The sequence below is a fragment of the Cololabis saira genome, chromosome 13, assembly GCF_033807715.1.
Source record: "Cololabis saira isolate AMF1-May2022 chromosome 13, fColSai1.1, whole genome shotgun sequence".
Classification (NCBI taxonomy): Eukaryota; Metazoa; Chordata; class Actinopteri; order Beloniformes; family Belonidae; genus Cololabis; species Cololabis saira.
The window spans coordinates 36,878,703-36,895,525 of record NC_084599.1 but is presented as its reverse complement, the minus strand read 5'-3'; the positions used below and the strand labels follow the sequence as shown (position 1 = coordinate 36,895,525).

The window sequence follows — 16,823 nt, the reverse complement described above, 5'->3', positions numbered from 1 at the left end:
CCCGCGATCATCCGGCAGTAGTCCGTGGCACTTCAAAATTTCCCGGGAATTTTGTCTAGTTAGTGCCACGGCTGCGCCACGTGGCACGCCTCCTCCATTGAGCTGCGCAAGCTCAATGGAGGAGGAGTGCCTCGTGGCGCAGCCGTGGCACTCATACTATTGCTCAGGCTTATTTATTATTAGTGCCACGGCTGCGCCACGTGGCACGCCTCCTCCATTGAGCTGCGCAAGCTCAATGGAGGAGGAGTGCCTCGTGCGCAGCACGAGGCACTCATACTATTGCTCAGGCTTATTATTATTTATATATTCTTCCGTAAAAACTTTGTCCGGCTACTCCTCCTACAGCTTTGAGAAAACGCGAAAAGTAAAAACGTAGAAACGTGCGCCTTAATCGGGAATCGATGGGTATGACTTTTATTAGCGATTGGCGTGCACGTTTTTGCGCAACGTGCACAAACGTGCGCTTTTTGCCCCATCCGGAACGCATTGCGTGAACTTTGGGGCCTCACCACTCGCACACCGTTACTCGAAAAATTATGAACCGATTTAGAAAGTTGTAGGCCCTGAATTTAACTACAGTCCTGTGGATTTTCAGAACGATGGCACGAATAGTTTTTGCACGAAGTGCAAAAACATTTCCAAATTTCCAAACTAATGGGGAAGATTTTCCCATGCATTTCAATGGCGCCATTATAAGCGGATGGGAAAATGTTGAGAAAAAAAAGACAAAATTCACCTTTTTTCCGAGTCACGTATCTTTCTCATACTTGCACGTAGAAACGTCATTCAAACTTCAAAACGGAGGAAAACTTCTCTTCTCTCTCTAAACCCCGGACTGTTTTTTCCTAAAATGTACACTTTTCAAGATATGAGCCCTCAAGCGAGGTCTGGAAATCACTTTTTTTCAAATCTAGAGCACGGGAGTCAGTTTGCTAGAGTGTAGTTACACTGAAAAAAAAACATGATTTCTTATTTGTAACTCGAGCTCACGGCCAAACCGTAAAAGGTAGACAGATAATTTTTGGTCAGAATATTGACATAGGTGTTGTGATTCATAAAATGTGACTTTGACAGGCGTGGTGTGCACAAAATTTTAACGGGGGAGCCAACAGACGCGCCAATTCCTGTCTCTCTCTTCATTGACTCCCATGTTAAATGAAGTTTTCTTAAAAAAAATCTCATTTTTGTTTTCGAATTGCCATTACTAACACATTTTAAGGAATATCTGTATGAAAATAACATTAAGATAATCTGGTAGGTTCTCCGTTTCTCAAAATGTTTTCGTTTTTCTGCTAAGAGCTACGGTTTGAGCGCAAAGTGGAGTGATTTCAGGTTTGTCACAACCGAAAATCCAGCTGAGTCATTCCCGCTCCCTCTGTATCAGGTTCTTGTTGCCCCTAGCAACCAGAGCTCAGCTGTTGACTGATTAGACTGACCCAGAACTGGTCACATGACTCACTCAGTACAGAATTCATAGTATAACCTGGAAAATGGAGAAATCTGAACCCTGACCTTTTAACCTTAGATGAACACACACACACACACACACACACACACACACACACACACACACACACACACACACACACACACACACACACACACACGATAGGTGTTATTATGGGATGGCAGGTGTTTTTATAGGATATTAGTGTTATTATGGGATGTCAGGTGTTTTTATAGGATGTTAGTGTTATTATGGGATGTCAGGTGTTTTTATAGGATGTTAGTGTTATTATGGGATGGCAGGTGTTTTTATAGGATATTAGTGTTATTATGGGATGTCAGGTGTTTTTATAGGATGTTAGTGTTATTATGGGATGGTAGGTGTTTATTATGGGATGGTAGTGTTATTGGTGTTAGCGGTCCCGTTAGCGGTTCTGTTAGCGATCCCGTTAGCGGTCCCGTTAGCGGTCCAGTTAGCGATCCCGTTAGCGGTCCAGTTAGCGACCCCGTTAGCGGTCCCGTTAGCAATCCCGTTAGCGGTTGTTAGCGATCCCGTTAGCGATCCCCGTTAGCGGCTTGGTTAGCGATCCCGTTAGCGGCTCGGTTAGCGGTCCCGTTAGCGGTTCAGTTAGCGATTCCGTTAGCGGTCCCATTAGCGGTCCCGTTAGCGGTCCAGTTAGCGATCCCGTTAGCGGTCCAGTTAGCGACCCCGTTAGCGGTTCCGCTAGCGGTTGTTAGCGATCCCGTTAGCGGTCCCGTTAGCGGTTCAGTTAGCGATTCCGTTAGCGATCCCGTTAGCGGTCCCGTTAGCGGTCCAGTTAGCGATCCCGTTAGCGGTCCAGTTAGCGACCCCGTTAGCGGTCCCGTAAGCGGTTCTGATAGCGGTTGTTAGCGATCCCGTTAGCGGTCCCGTTAGCGGTTCTGTTAGCGGTTCTGTTAGCGGTCCTGTTAGCGGTTCCGTTAGCGGTTGTTAGCGGTCCCGTTAGCGATCCCATTAGCGGCTCGGTTAGCAATCCCGTTAGCGGCTCGGTTAGCGGTCCCGTTAGCGGTTCAGTTAGCGATTCCGTTAGCGATCCCGTTAGCGGTACCGTTAGCGGTCCAGTTAGCGATCCCGTTAGCGGTCCAGTTAGCGACCCCGTTAGCGGTCCCGTTAGCGGTTCCGTTAGCGGTCCCGTTAGCGGTTCCGTTAGCGGTTGTTAGCGGCTCGGTTAGCGATCCCGTTAGCGGCTCGGTTAGCGGTCCCGTTAGCGGTCCCGTTAGCGATCCCGTTAGCGGTCCCGTTAGCGGTCCAGTTAGCGATCCCGTTAGCGGTCCAGTTAGCGACCCCGTTAGCGGTCCCGTAAGCGGTTCTGCTAGCGGTTGTTAGCGATCCCGTTAGCGGTCCCGTTAGCGGTTCTGTTAGCGGTTCTGTTAGCGGTCCTGTTAGCGGTTCCGTTAGCGGTTGTTAGCGGTCCCGTTAGCGATCCCATTAGCGGCTCGGTTAGCAATCCCGTTAGCGGCTCGGTTAGCGGTCCCGTTAGCGGTTCAGTTAGCGATTCCGTTAGCGATCCCGTTAGCGGTACCGTTAGCGGTCCAGTTAGCGATCCCGTTAGCGGTCCAGTTAGCGACCCCGTTAGCGGTCCCGTTAGCGGTTCCGTTAGCGGTCCCGTTAGCGGTTCCGTTAGCGGTTGTTAGCGGCTCGGTTAGCGATCCCGTTAGCGGCTCGGTTAGCGGTCCCGTTAGCGGTCCCGTTAGCGATCCCGTTAGCGATCCCGTTAGCGGTTCAGTTAGCGGTTCTATATTTTCTGTAATAACTTTTGAATGGTTTGACATAGAGAGTCATGGGTGGTGTCATTGGAATCTGTATCGAGTCCTTGACCTTCATGGGTGCAAATAAGCCCCGCGATCATCCGGCAGTAGTCCGTGGCACTTCAAAATTTCCCGGGAATTTTGTCTAGTTATTCTTATTATTCCGCACTTTTTTTCGTCCATTAATACGGCCCGAACCGCAACGTGCACCCATGCATGGCATACATCGTTGGATGCGTCTCCATCGTGATTCGATGGGCATTACTTTTCTCAGTAATAGGGGTTACCATGGCAACGCTAGTTGCTAAAAAGCAAAAAAAAAGGCGAAAATTCCCGCGCTTATTGCTCGGCCGAACTTTATCGTAGAGACATCGTTCAAACTTTGAAACACTCGGCCCGATAGTCTTTAAAGGACCATACAACTTCATCATTCTAGTTATTACGGTTTTTGCGATATTTAACTTTCAATTTAAAAAAAAAATCACTTTTATTTTGGACGCTTGTTGCTAGGCAACGGTTTATCGTACAGACATCATTACAACATTGACCAACCCGGGACGCTTTGTACTGCAACATATTTTAGTCTCGTCATGCTTGCTATTACGGTTTTTGAGATATTCCACATTGTTCATTTTGATGCTAACGGAACTTCGGATGCTTGTTGCGCGGCAACGCGGTATCGCAGAGACTTGGTTCCAACGTTAAAAGACTCAGGTTGATGTGGACTACAACATACTGAGGTCTCATTACGCTGTCGTTTACAGCTTTTGAGATATTAAAGCCAAATTGTCCCATTCTATCCTATGGGGCTTGTTACCATGGCAACAAAAACCAATGCATTTGTATGGGGGACCATGTGAATAAACAATCTGTTAATGCTGCCCGAACCGGAATGTGCACCCATGCATGGCATATATCGTTGGATGCGTCTCCATCGTGCCTCGATGGGCATTACTTTTCTCAGTCAAAAGTGTTACCGTGGCAACGCTAGATGCCATAAAGCAAAAAAAAAGGCAAAAATTCAGACGCTTATTGCTCGGTCGAACTTTATCGTAGAGACATCGTTCAAACTTTCAAACACTCGGCCCGATTGGCACTAACGGGCCGTACAAGCTCATTATGCCAATTATTAAAATTTTTGCGATATTGACCTTTCATTTTTTTTTTAAATTTCCATTTGACTTTGGACGCTTGTTGCTAGGCGACAGATTATCGTAGAGACATCGTACAAATGTTCCCCGACTCGGCACGCTGTGGCCGTCAACATATTCAAATTTCATGAAGCTGGGATTTAAGGAAATTTTATGTCAAAATCCATGCCAAATGGCCCCATTCATTCGGATGGGATTTTTTTACCACGGTGAAACAAAAACCTATCCATTAATGTAGCCTGAACCGCAACGTGCACCCATGCATGGCATACATCGTTAGATGCGTCTCCATGTTGCCTCGATGGGCATTACTTTTTTCAGTCAAAAGTGTCACCGTGGGGGGCGCTAGACGCCAAAAAGCGCACACCTTTAATAACTATTGGGAGCACAGGAATGAATGCAATACAACTGTAAACACCTCAAACTGACATAGAACCACCCCGAACACAACCACTACAGCCCTAAACCAAAGCAGCTGGAGGGGTCGAATGGGCCGTAGGGCATGCCCATGTCAAAATTTCGTGAAATTTTCTAGTTATTATTATTCTTATTCCGCACTTTTTTTCGTCCGTTAATACGGCCCGAACCGCAACGTGCGCCCATGCATGGCATACATCGTTGGATGCGTCTCCATCGTGATTCGATGGGCATTACTTTTCTCCGTAATAGGGGTTACCGTGGCAACGCTAGTTGCCAAAAAGCAAAAAAAAAGGCGAAAATTCCCGCGCTTATCACTCGGCCGAACTTTATCGTAGAGACATCGTTCAAATTTTGAAACACTCGGCCCGATAGTCTTTAAAGGACCATACAACTTCATCATGCTAGTTATTACGGTTTTTGCGATATTTAACTTTCAATTAAAAAAAAAAATCACTTTTATTTTGGACGCTTGTTGCTAGGCAACGGTTTATCGTACAGACATCATTACAACATTGACCAACCCGGGACGCTTTGTACTGCAACATATTTTAGTCTCGTCATGCTTGCTATTACGGTTTTTGAGATATTCCACATTGTTCATTTTGATGCTAACGGAACTTCGGATGCTTGTTGCGCGGCAACGCGGTATCGCAGAGACTTGGTTCCAACGTTAAAAGACTCAGCTTCATGTGGACTACAACATACTGAGGTCACATTACGCTGTCGTTTACAGCTTTTGAGATATTAAAGCCAAATTGTCCCATTCTATCCTATGGGGCTTGTTACCATGGCAACAAAAACCAATGCATTTGTATGGGGGAACATGTGAATAAACAATCTGTTAATGCTGCCCGAACCGGAACGTGCACCCATGCATGGCATACATTGTTGGATGCGTCTCCATCGTGCCTCGATGGGCATTACTTTTCTCAGTCAAAAGTGTTACCGTGGCAACGCTAGATGCCAAAAAGCAAAAAAAAAGGCAAAAATTCAGACGCTTATTGCTCGGTCGAACTTTATCGTAGAGACATCGTTCAAACTTTCAAACACTCGGCCCAATTGTCCCTAACGCTACGTACAACCTCATTATGCTAATTATTACAGTTTTTGCGATATTGGCCTTTCATTTTTTTTTTAATTTCTGTTTGAATTTGGACGCTTGTTGCTAGGCAACAGGTTATCGTAGAGACATCGTACAAATGTCCCCTGACTCAGCACGCTGTGGACTTCAACATACTCAAATTTCATGAAGCTGGCATTTAAGGAAATGTTATGTCAAAATCCAGGCCAAATGGCCCCATTCATTCGGATGGGGTTTTGTACCATGGTGAAAAAAAAAACCTATCCGTTAACGTAGCCTGAACCGGAACATGCACCCATGCAAGGCATACATCGTTAGATGCGTCTCCATGTTGCCTCGAAGGGCATTACTATTCTCAGTCAAAAGCGTTACCGTGGCAACGCTAGATGCCAAAAAGCGCGCCCCATTAATAACTATTGGGAGCACAGGAATGAATGAAATACAAGTGTAAAAACACCTCAAACTGACATAGAACCACCCTAAACACAACCACTACAGCCCAAAACCAAAGCAGCGAGAGGGGACGAATGGGCGGTAGGGCATGCCCATATCAAAATTTCCCGAAATTTTCTAGTTATTATTCTTATTCCGCACTTTTTTTCGTCCGTTAATGCGGCCCGAACCGGAACGTGCACCCATGCATGGCATACATCGTTGGATGCGTCTCCATCATGCCTCGATGGGCATTACTTTTCTCCGTAATAGGGGTTACCGTGGCAACGCTAGTTGCCAAAAAGCAAAAAAAAAGGCGAAAATTCCCACGCTTATTGCTCGGCCGAACTTTATCGTAGAGACATCGTTCAAACTTTCAAACACTCGGTCCGATTGTCCCTAACCGACCGTACAACCTCATTATGCCAAGTATTACAGTTTTTGTGATATTGACCTTTATTATTTATTTTTTTTTCCGTTTGACTTTGGACGCTTGTTGCTAGGCAACAGGTTATCGTAGAGACATCGTACAAATGTTTCCCGACTCGGCACGCTGTGGACTTCAACATACTCAAATTTCATGAAGCTGGGATTTAAGGAAATTTTATGTCAAAATCCAGGCCAAATGGCCCCATTCATTCGGATGGAGTTTTTTACCATGGTGAAAAAAAAACCTATCCGTTAACATAGCCTGAACCGGAACATGCACCCATACATGGCATACATCGTTGGATGCGTCTCCATCGTTCCTCGATGGGCATTACTTTTCTCAGTAAAAAGTGTTACCGTGGCAACGCTAAACGCCAAAAAGCAAAAAAAAAGGCGAAAATTCGGACGCTTATTGCTCGGCCGAACTTTGTCGTAGAGACATCGTTCAAACTTTCAAACACTCGGCCCGATTGTCCCTAACGGTACGTACAAGCTCATTATGCCAAGTATTACAGTTTTTGTGATATTGACCTTTCAGGTTTTTTTTTAATTTCCGTTTTACTTTGGACGCTTGTTGCTAGGCAACAGGTTATCGTAGAGACATCATACAAATGTTTCCCGACTCGGCACGCTGTGGACTTCAACATACTCAAATTTCATGAAGCTGGGATTTAAGGAAATTTTATGTCAAAATCCAGGCCAAGTGGCCCCATTCATTCGGATGGGGTTTTGTACCATGGTGAAAAAAAAACCTATCCTTTAACATAGCCTGAACCGGAACATGCACCCATGCATGGCATACATCGTTGGATGCGTCTCCATCGTTCCTCGATGGGCATTACTTTTCTCAGTAAAAAGTGTTACCGTGGCAACGCTAGACGCCAAAAAGCAAAAAAAAAGGTGAAAATTCGGACGCTTATTGCTCGGCCGAACTTTATCGTAGAGACATGGTTGAAACTTTCAAACACTCGGCCCAATTGGCACTAACGGACCCTATAACCTCATTATGCTAATTATTACAGTTTTTGCGATATTGGCCTTTCATTTTTTTTTTTATTTCTGTTTGAATTTGGAAGCTTGTTGCTAGGCAACAGGTTATCGTAGAGACATCGTACAAATGTCCCCTGACTCGGCACGCTGTGGACTTCAACATACTCAAATTTCATGAAGCTGGGATTTAAGGAAATTTTATGTCAAAATCCAGGCCAAATGGCCCCATTCATTCGGATGGGGTTTTGTACCATGGTGAAAAAAAAACCTATCCGTTAACGTAGCCTGAACCGGAACATGCACCCATGCATGGCATACATCGTTACATGGGTCTCCATCCTGCCTCGATAAGCATTACTATTCTCAGTCAAAAGCGTTACCGTGGCAACGCTAGATGCCAAAAAGCGCGCCCCATTAATAACTATTGGGAGCGCAGGAATGAATGAAATACAAGCGTAAAAACACCTCAAACTGACATAGAACCACCCTAAACACAACCACTGCAGCCCCAAACCAAAGCAGCAAGAGGGGACGAATGGGCGCTAGGGCATGCCCATATCAAAATTTCCAGAAATTTTCTAGTTATTATTATTATTATTATTATTAGAAAATTAAAAATAATGTATTCATTATTTTTCTTCTCCAACAGAGACCACTGAACTCAAGAAACCATGGAGGACTGTATTCTGGGAATCTAAGTAAGATGGATGAAGACATTTTTCTCGTCCTCAAGAACGTGCTACACACTTATCTTTCTTAACAATTTAAAGTTTGACTTTTTTGTTGGACTATTGTAAGAATGTAACAGAGACAAAAATAGCTCTTAACTTTTTTATTTCTGTATAAAAGGATGTGTACGGCGCTGAGGGAGAGGATTGAAACCTACAATCCGCTCACTCGCTCCGTGACTCATGCTCAGATTTTACTTATTGGACCGGTTGGAGCCGGAAAGTCCAGCTTTTCTAACTCCGTCAAATCTGTATTAAGAGGTCACGTCACCAACCAGGCCATATCAGGCTCTTCTACCACCAGCCTGACAACACAGGTAGGTGACCGCCTCCTAGATTTCAACATTAAATAATTTCCCCGTCATTACTGTCCCTCAATCCATCCACTGGTTTCTGCTCGTATCAAAGTGGGTTTCAGGGGCAGCACCCAAAGATATGGAGCGCTGTCTCATTCACAATTAAATATATTAAAAAAACAACTTAAATATAAAAAACAACTTAAATATAGAATAGAATCTAGATCTCTTACGGGCAATTCTTTCGCCACGGCGCTCCAGTGCACAAATTACAAAGCTAAGGATTAAATATAACAAGAGTCACAAACTAAAATGACCCAAATTTGCAACCCCGCAAATAATGCTCAAGATAAAAAATAAGCAATGACCTGCAAGTTGGGGAGATTATTATTGGGAGGGTATTATTGTGTTTTTGTTTTTGTTTTTTTTTAATCTTCTGACTTTGTTTCCAATAGTTTCGCACCTTGTCTGTGTGGGGTGGACAATCAAGAGATCCTCTGCCAATCATCCTGCGTGACACCATGGGACTGGAGGAAAGTACAGGGGCGGGGCTTGATGTAGGCGACATCAGCAGCATCATTCTCCAAGATCATCGGCCTGCCCAGGTACACCGCTTGATTACATCCTGGTGGGTTTTGGCTGGAACATGGACGTAGCTGTGCTTAAATGAAACTGTTGATCTCTTTCTCCTCAAACACGGACTTAGTTCAAACCCTCGGAGGCTCACGGCTATCGCAAGTCTCCAGATCGCAAAGACAAGATTCACTGTGTGGTTTACGTCATCGATTCCTGCAAGATCTCCACCATGACCCCACAGCTGCAGAAGAAGATGGTTGCCATCCGCAAGAAGGTCAACTTGATGGGTCGGTAGAATTGACTCCTGCTTCATGTGTTATTTCCCTTTTTTTAATAAAGTTATTTACATTTTAGAAAAATAAATATTAAATCTAAATGTGTTTTTTGTTTCAAGGGATTCCTCAGCTGGTGTTGCTCACCAAAATAGACGAAGCCTGCCCTTTGGTGAAGGAGGATTTAAGAAACGTCTACAAAAGTGGCTACATCAAAGATCTGGTCAGGATAATAAAAGTTTCTCAAGTAAAATACTTGACCTCTCAGTCCTGATAACCCTCGTTTTTTTATGGTTTATTGTGATCCAGATGGAGGAGGTCAGTACCCGGCTCAGAATGCCGATGTCCTGCGTTGTACCAGTGAAGAACTACAGCGAAGAGTTGGAGCTGGACATGAACTCCGACATCCTGCTGCTCAGCGCCATCAAACAGATGCTTCGATGTGTTGATAACTACTTGGATGAGTTTCAAGAGTAGGGGATTTGTGATAACACTTCCCTTAGAAACATCGCAGAGAAGCAGTTTCAGGAGAAACACATTGAATATCACATGTCCACTTCTCACTATGTTCATGTTCCAACATTGCATATGTCTTCCTTTACCATATAATCACGCCATAAATGTCAAATTGTTAATTGTCTCTATCATTACCATACTGCAGTCATCAGAACTGATCAACATTTCAGAGTATTGATCACTTTTATGCTACCGCATGTTGACTTTTTTTCTGCTCACCTCAACTAGTAATGTAACTTTTTTTTCCTGCCAAGAAATCAAGTTAAACTTAACCCCAGTGCTTAATTTGTCCATGAAGAGGTCCCGGAACATCGAGGGGGTACCGGGGGGGTGACTGCCCCCCCCCGAGAAATTTTTTGAGCATAATGCATTTAAATGCATCAATCTGGTGCACTTTGGAAAGCTAGAATAACAATAATAGGGTGTCTGCTGCCTTAACTTACCTTGGAAACATAGCTCCGGAGCTTCTCTACCCGGCTAAACTAATATTAATAACTAAATAATTAATAACTAATATTCTCCGCTCCTCTGTTTGTGTGTGAGCACAGAATATCCACAGCCTTAACCGCTGATTGGCTGTTTCCCGTGCCTGTCTCTGTGTGTAACCAATCACATGGTGCTGTGGGCGGGACCTTGCTGCACAGTGCAGTGACTGTAGTCTAGTAGGAAGGAGGGGTTCCCGAGCACCCGATGGACTCTTTTCTGAAACGTGTTTTTTTGGGATCCTTTAGGTGTTTGCTTACGATTTTTGCTTGTTGCCCGAAAAAAAATTGGTCCGAAAGTTCTTTTTTGGAACCCATTTAGAATTTTTGCCTGTTAAAATGGCAAAAACGCAGATTTCCATAACTTCTGAACCATAAATCCTAGAAAGACAAACAAACACACTTTTTCTCATAATATTGACACGAGGAATCCAATGGAAAGGTTACTGGGATGGTAGAACCACTCTTTATTAGGGAAAAATGAGCTTCAAGTAGTATTTTAGGGCAAAATTACCCAAAAACGCTTGAAAATGTTTTTTCCAATCAAGTGCATCTCCCTTTTGGAAATACCTGTTGGTGTATTGTTTACACCAAAAAAAGGCCCAATTAGTCCCCTTTCCAACGAGGTACAACTTGTAAGAAATCTCCATTTGTGGAATGAGTAATGAAGCAAAATGCGGGGGATGCAACCCATTTAGAATGCTTCGAATGTTCAGTAAAAGGGGCGTGTCTTCCCACTGTTAAGTGTTTAGAATGTTCAGAATTTGAAATCTCAAACCAACTGTAGCATCAACTGTCAACTGTCAAACACAAGCAAACTTGAACAAGGAGTGTAAGTATTTTCTGAATGTTTTATCATTTCTAATATAAGGTTATATCTTATCATTTTTGCTAATATAACATTATACATGGTTGTTTTTCTTATATTAGAGCCAGAGGTAATACATTCTTCAAAATAGCTTCATTTCTATTTGGTTAGCTGGACAAGCTAACCACAACGCACAACGCATCTGACCCAAATGAAGCCTATAATGCCTTCTTGGCTGTAGTAATTAATTCATATAATAAGCACTGCCCATTAAAAAAGACACTACATACAAACAAACAAAAACAGGAAAAGCCATGGATAACTCAAGGTTTAAATAATGCATGCAAAAAGAAGAATCTACTATACAAAAACTTCTTAAAGCAAAGAACCAATGAAACAGAAACACGATATAAAAAATATAAGAACAAACTAACCAATATATTAAGAATAAGTAAGAAGGATTATTATCATAAACTATTGGAACAACAGAAAAACAACATTCAAGGTACCTGGAAATTACTGAACAGTCTAATCAAGAAAGGCACAGGAAAACCACAATACCCAACGTTTTTTAAAAAGGATAATACAATAAAGGAAAACACAAAAGAAATCGCAAATGAATTTAATAAATTCTTTGTGAATGTAGGACCAAATTTAGCAAAGGAGATTGAGGACCTGAGAGAAAATGACGGCCTAGATGAAGGTCTCATTGATCAGAATCCACACTCCATCTTCATTGCTAGTGTAAATGAACAAGAAATATCGAAAATTGTTAACAATCTGAAAAATAAAAAATCAACTGACAATACAAATATAGACATGACTTTAGTCAAAAATATAATTGATACTATTGTAAAACCTTTTACCCATATTTGCAACCAATCACTCTTAACAGGTATCTTTCCAAATAAAATGAAAATAGCTAAAATAGTACCAATATACAAAAGTGGAGACAAACAACTATACACAAACTATAGACCGATATCACTCTTATCACAATTCTCTAAAATTCTAGAAAAACTTTTTGTAGCAAGACTTGATAGCTTTATTGAAAAACACCAATTACTAAGTAATAACCAATATGGATTCAGAACCAACAGATCAACCTCAATGGCAGTTATAGAACTGGTAGAAAACATATCTAAAGCAATAGACAATAAACAATACACTGTGGGGGTCTTCATTGACCTAAAAAAAGCATTTGACACAATAGATCATAAAATACTATTAAAAAAATTATATCGATATGGAATCAGGGGTATTGCCCTCTCTTGGCTGGAAAGCTATTTAGATAAAAGAATGCAATTTGTTAGCCTAAACGGAGTCGAGTCGGAACCCTTACAAATAACTTTTGGAGTTCCTCAAGGCTCTGTACTAGGGCCAAAATTATTTATCCTATATATAAACGATATATGTAAAGCCCTACAAAAAATGCAGTGTGTCTTATTTGCAGACGACACAAGCCTGTACTTGTCTGGTACAGATCTGGAGCAGCTCCTGCATGCAGTACAGAAGGACCTCAACATAGTGAATAAATGGTTTAAAATAAATAAGCTATCATTAAATATCAGTAAAACCAAATTCATTGTTTTTGGCAACAAAATGATAAATGCTCCAATAAACCTAATTATTAATAACATAAAACTAGAACAAACAAACACTACTACATTTTTAGGAATAACTATTGATGAAAAACTCATATGGAAGCCATATATCAATACCTTAAAAAGAAAATTATCTAAAACAATAGCTATATTATATAAAATGAAAGGTATTGTAAATAAAAGATCATTACAAGTACTATACAGATCCCTACTACTCCCATACCTGACTTATTGTGTGGAAGTGTGGGGGAATACGTACAAATCAATAACTCAACCCATTTATATTTTACAAAAAAAAGCAATTAGAATTGTAAACTTGGCTGAGTATCTTGCACCAACAAACCCGCTTTTCATTCATAACAATACACTTAAATTCCAAGACATAGTCAATCTGAACACCACTGTTATAATATACAAGGCTTACAACAATTTACTTCCGGGCTGCATGCAGGAACTGTTCAAGCCAAGAGAGGGCAAACACGACCTCAGGGGAACTGCAATGTTTGACACAACAACAGTTAGAACAAACGCAAAGGGAAGATGTATTTCTGTTTTAGGAGTAAAACTGTGGAACTCATTAGAAAATGACCTTAAACTAGCAAATTCAATAAAAGCATACAAAATATTATTCAAAGCAAAGGTAATGGACACATATATAGAAACACAATAAACAAACAATGAAGAATGCACACATGCACGAGATAAAATGACAACTTACATTGGTTTTGCCGGTTTCCTTAGCATCTTTTCACTTTCTGTTTTCAGAGCTATCATTATTATTATTATCACATTATTGCTATTATTATTATCATTATTACTATTACTATTATCATCACCATCATTATTATTGTTATTATTATTATTATTACTATTATTATAACTATTATTATTATTATTATTATTATTATTATTACTATTATTATTATTCTGTGTAGACTTATGATACTTCATTTGTTTTTTTGTATATTTTATTCTGTTAAAAGGTGGGCAAGATAAGCTTTATGCTTCAAGCCCAGACCTTTTCGGTCAAATCACAATGTTGACCAGGGAAAAACCTGTGTTATCTTGTTTGTTGTTTTTTCATTTTTGTTTGTGATTGACCGAAATAAATATTTACTACTACTACTACTACTACTAACCAATTAGCATGTTAGCTAGCTTTTTTCATTGAGGTTAGCTTTTAACTCTTACTGTTTTGCTTGTATTTTGTAGGTTTTAACTAACAGTAGGGTATGCTAAAAGAAATGTGACATACAGTAAGTTCGATTATCCAGGCCTTTTTTTTAATAATTTAGTCCAGTGGCACTAATTGTCACTCACTCACTCACTCACTCATCTCTTCCGCTTTTCCGTTACCGGGTCGCGGGGGCAGCAGCCTCAGCAGGGATGCCCAGACTTCCCTCACCCCAGACACTTCCTCCAGCTCTTCCGGGGGGAGTCCGAGGCGTTCCCAGGCCAGCCGAGAGACATAGTCTCTCCAGCGTGTCCTGGGTCTTCCCCGGGGTCTCCTCCCGGTGGGACATGCCTGGAACACCTCCCTAGGGAGGCGTCCAGGAGGCATCCGGTACAGATGCCCAAGCCACCTCAGCTGACTCCTCTCAATGTGAAGGAGCAGCGGCTCGACTCCGAGCTCCTCCCGGGTGACCGAACTCCTCACCCTATCTCTAAGGGAGCGTCCAGCCACCCTGCGGAGGAAACTCATCTCGGCCGCTTGTATCCGCGATCTTGTCCTTTCGGTCACTACCCAAAGTTCATGACCATAGGTGAGGGTAGGGGCGTAGATGGACCGGTAAATCGAGAGCTTCGCCTTTCGACTCAGCTCCCTCTTCACCACGATGGTCCAATACATCGACCGCATTACTGCGGACGCTGCACCGATCCGTCTGTCAATCTCACGCTCCATTGTTCCCTCACTCGTGAACAAGATCCCGAGATACTTGAACTCCTCCACCTGAGGCAGGACTTCTCAACCCACCCGGAGAAGGCATGCCACCCTTTTCCGGTCGAGAACCATGGCCTCGGTCTTGGAGGTGCTGATTCTCATCCCTGCCGCGTCGCACTCGGCCGCAAACCGCCCCAGCACATGCTGGATGTCCCGGTCTGATGAAGCCAACAGGACAACATCATCTGCAAAAAGCAGAGATGAAAACCTGAGGTTCCCAAACTGGATCCCCTCCGGCCCCTGGCTGCGCCTAGAAATCCTGTCCATAAAAATTATGAACAGGACCGGTGACAAAGGGCAGCCCTGCCGGAGTCCAACATGCACTGGGAACAAGTCTGACCTACTGCCGGCAATGCGAACCAGACTCCTGCTTCGATCATACAGAGACCGGACAGCCCTTAGTAGAGGGCCCCGGACTCCATACTCACTCAGCACCCCCCACAGAATGGCACGAGGGACACGGTCAAATGCCTTCTCCAGATCCACAAAACACATGTAGACTGGTTGGGCAAATTCCCATGAACCCTCGAGCACCCTGCGGAGGGTATAGAGCTGGTCCAGTGTTCCACGACCGGGACGAAAACCGCATTGTTCCTCCTGAATCCGAGGTTCGACTATCGGCCGTAATCTCCTCTCCAGTACCCTCGCGTAGACTTTCCCCGGGAGGCTGAGAAGTGTGATCCCCCTGTAGTTGGAACACACTCTCCGGTCCCCCTTTTTAAACAGAGGGACCCCCACCCCGGTTTGCCACCCCAGCGGTACTGTCCCCTTCCTCCATGCAATGTCGCAGAGGCGTGTCAGCCAAGACAGCCCTCGCCCTGAGTACTTGAGGTACTCAGGGCGAATCTCATCCACCCCCGGTGCCCGGCCACCGAGGAGCTTACGAACCACCTCGGTGACCTTGGCTTGGGTGATGGATGAGCACGCCTCCGAGCCCCAACCCTCTGCTTCCTCAGTGGAAGGCATGTCAGTCGGGTTAAGGAGATCCTCAAAGTATTCCTTCCACCGTCCGACAATGTCCCCAGTCGAGGTCAACAGCTCCCCACCAGCACCATAAACGGTGCCGGCAGAGTACTGCTTCCCCCTTCTGAGGCGCCGAACGGTCCTCCAGAATTTCCTCGAGGCCGACCGAAAGTCCTCCTCCATGGCCTCCCCGAACTCCTCCCAGACCCGAGTTTTTGCCTCCAAGACTGCCCGAGCCGCGGCCCGCCTGGCCTGCCGGTACCTATCTACTGCGTCAGGAGTACCACCGGCCAACATAGCCCGGTAGGACTCCTTCAGTCTGACGGCATCCTGTACTTCCGGTGTCCACCACCGGGTTCTAGGATTGCCGCCACGACAGGCACCGGAGACCTTGCGTCCACAGCTTCGAGCCGCCGCGTTGACAATGGAGGCAGAGAACATGGTTCACTCGGACTCGATGTCCCCCGCCTCCCCCGGGATCCGAGAGAAGCTCTCCCGGAGGTGGGAGTTGAAGATGTCCCTGACAGAGGGCTTGGCCAGACGTTCCCAACAGACCCTCACAATCCGTTTGGGTCTGCCCGGTCTGTCCAACCTCTCCCTCCGCCAGCGCATCCAACTCACCACCAGGTGGTGATCAGTTGACAGCTCAGCCCCTCTCTTCACCCGAGTGTCCAAGACATGCGGCCGAAGGTCAGATGAAACGACAACAAAGTCGATCATTGACCTCCGGCCTAGGATGTCCTGGTGCCACGTGCACTGATGGACACCCTTATGCTTGAACATGGTGTTCGTGATGGACAAACTGTGACTCGCACAGAAGTCCAACAACAAAACACCGCTCGGGTTCAGATCGGGGAGGCCGTTCCTCCCAATCACGCCTCTCCAGGTATCACTGTCAT

At 44.1% G+C, this 16,823-nt stretch overlaps 1 pseudogene; it reads left to right on the top strand.

Moving 5' to 3' along the window:
* LOC133458673 (interferon-induced protein 44-like) overlaps positions 1–10,427 on the top strand; it is a 92,711-nt pseudogene extending 82,284 nt beyond the window's left edge.
* The last annotated feature ends 6,396 nt before the right edge of the window (positions 10,428–16,823 follow it).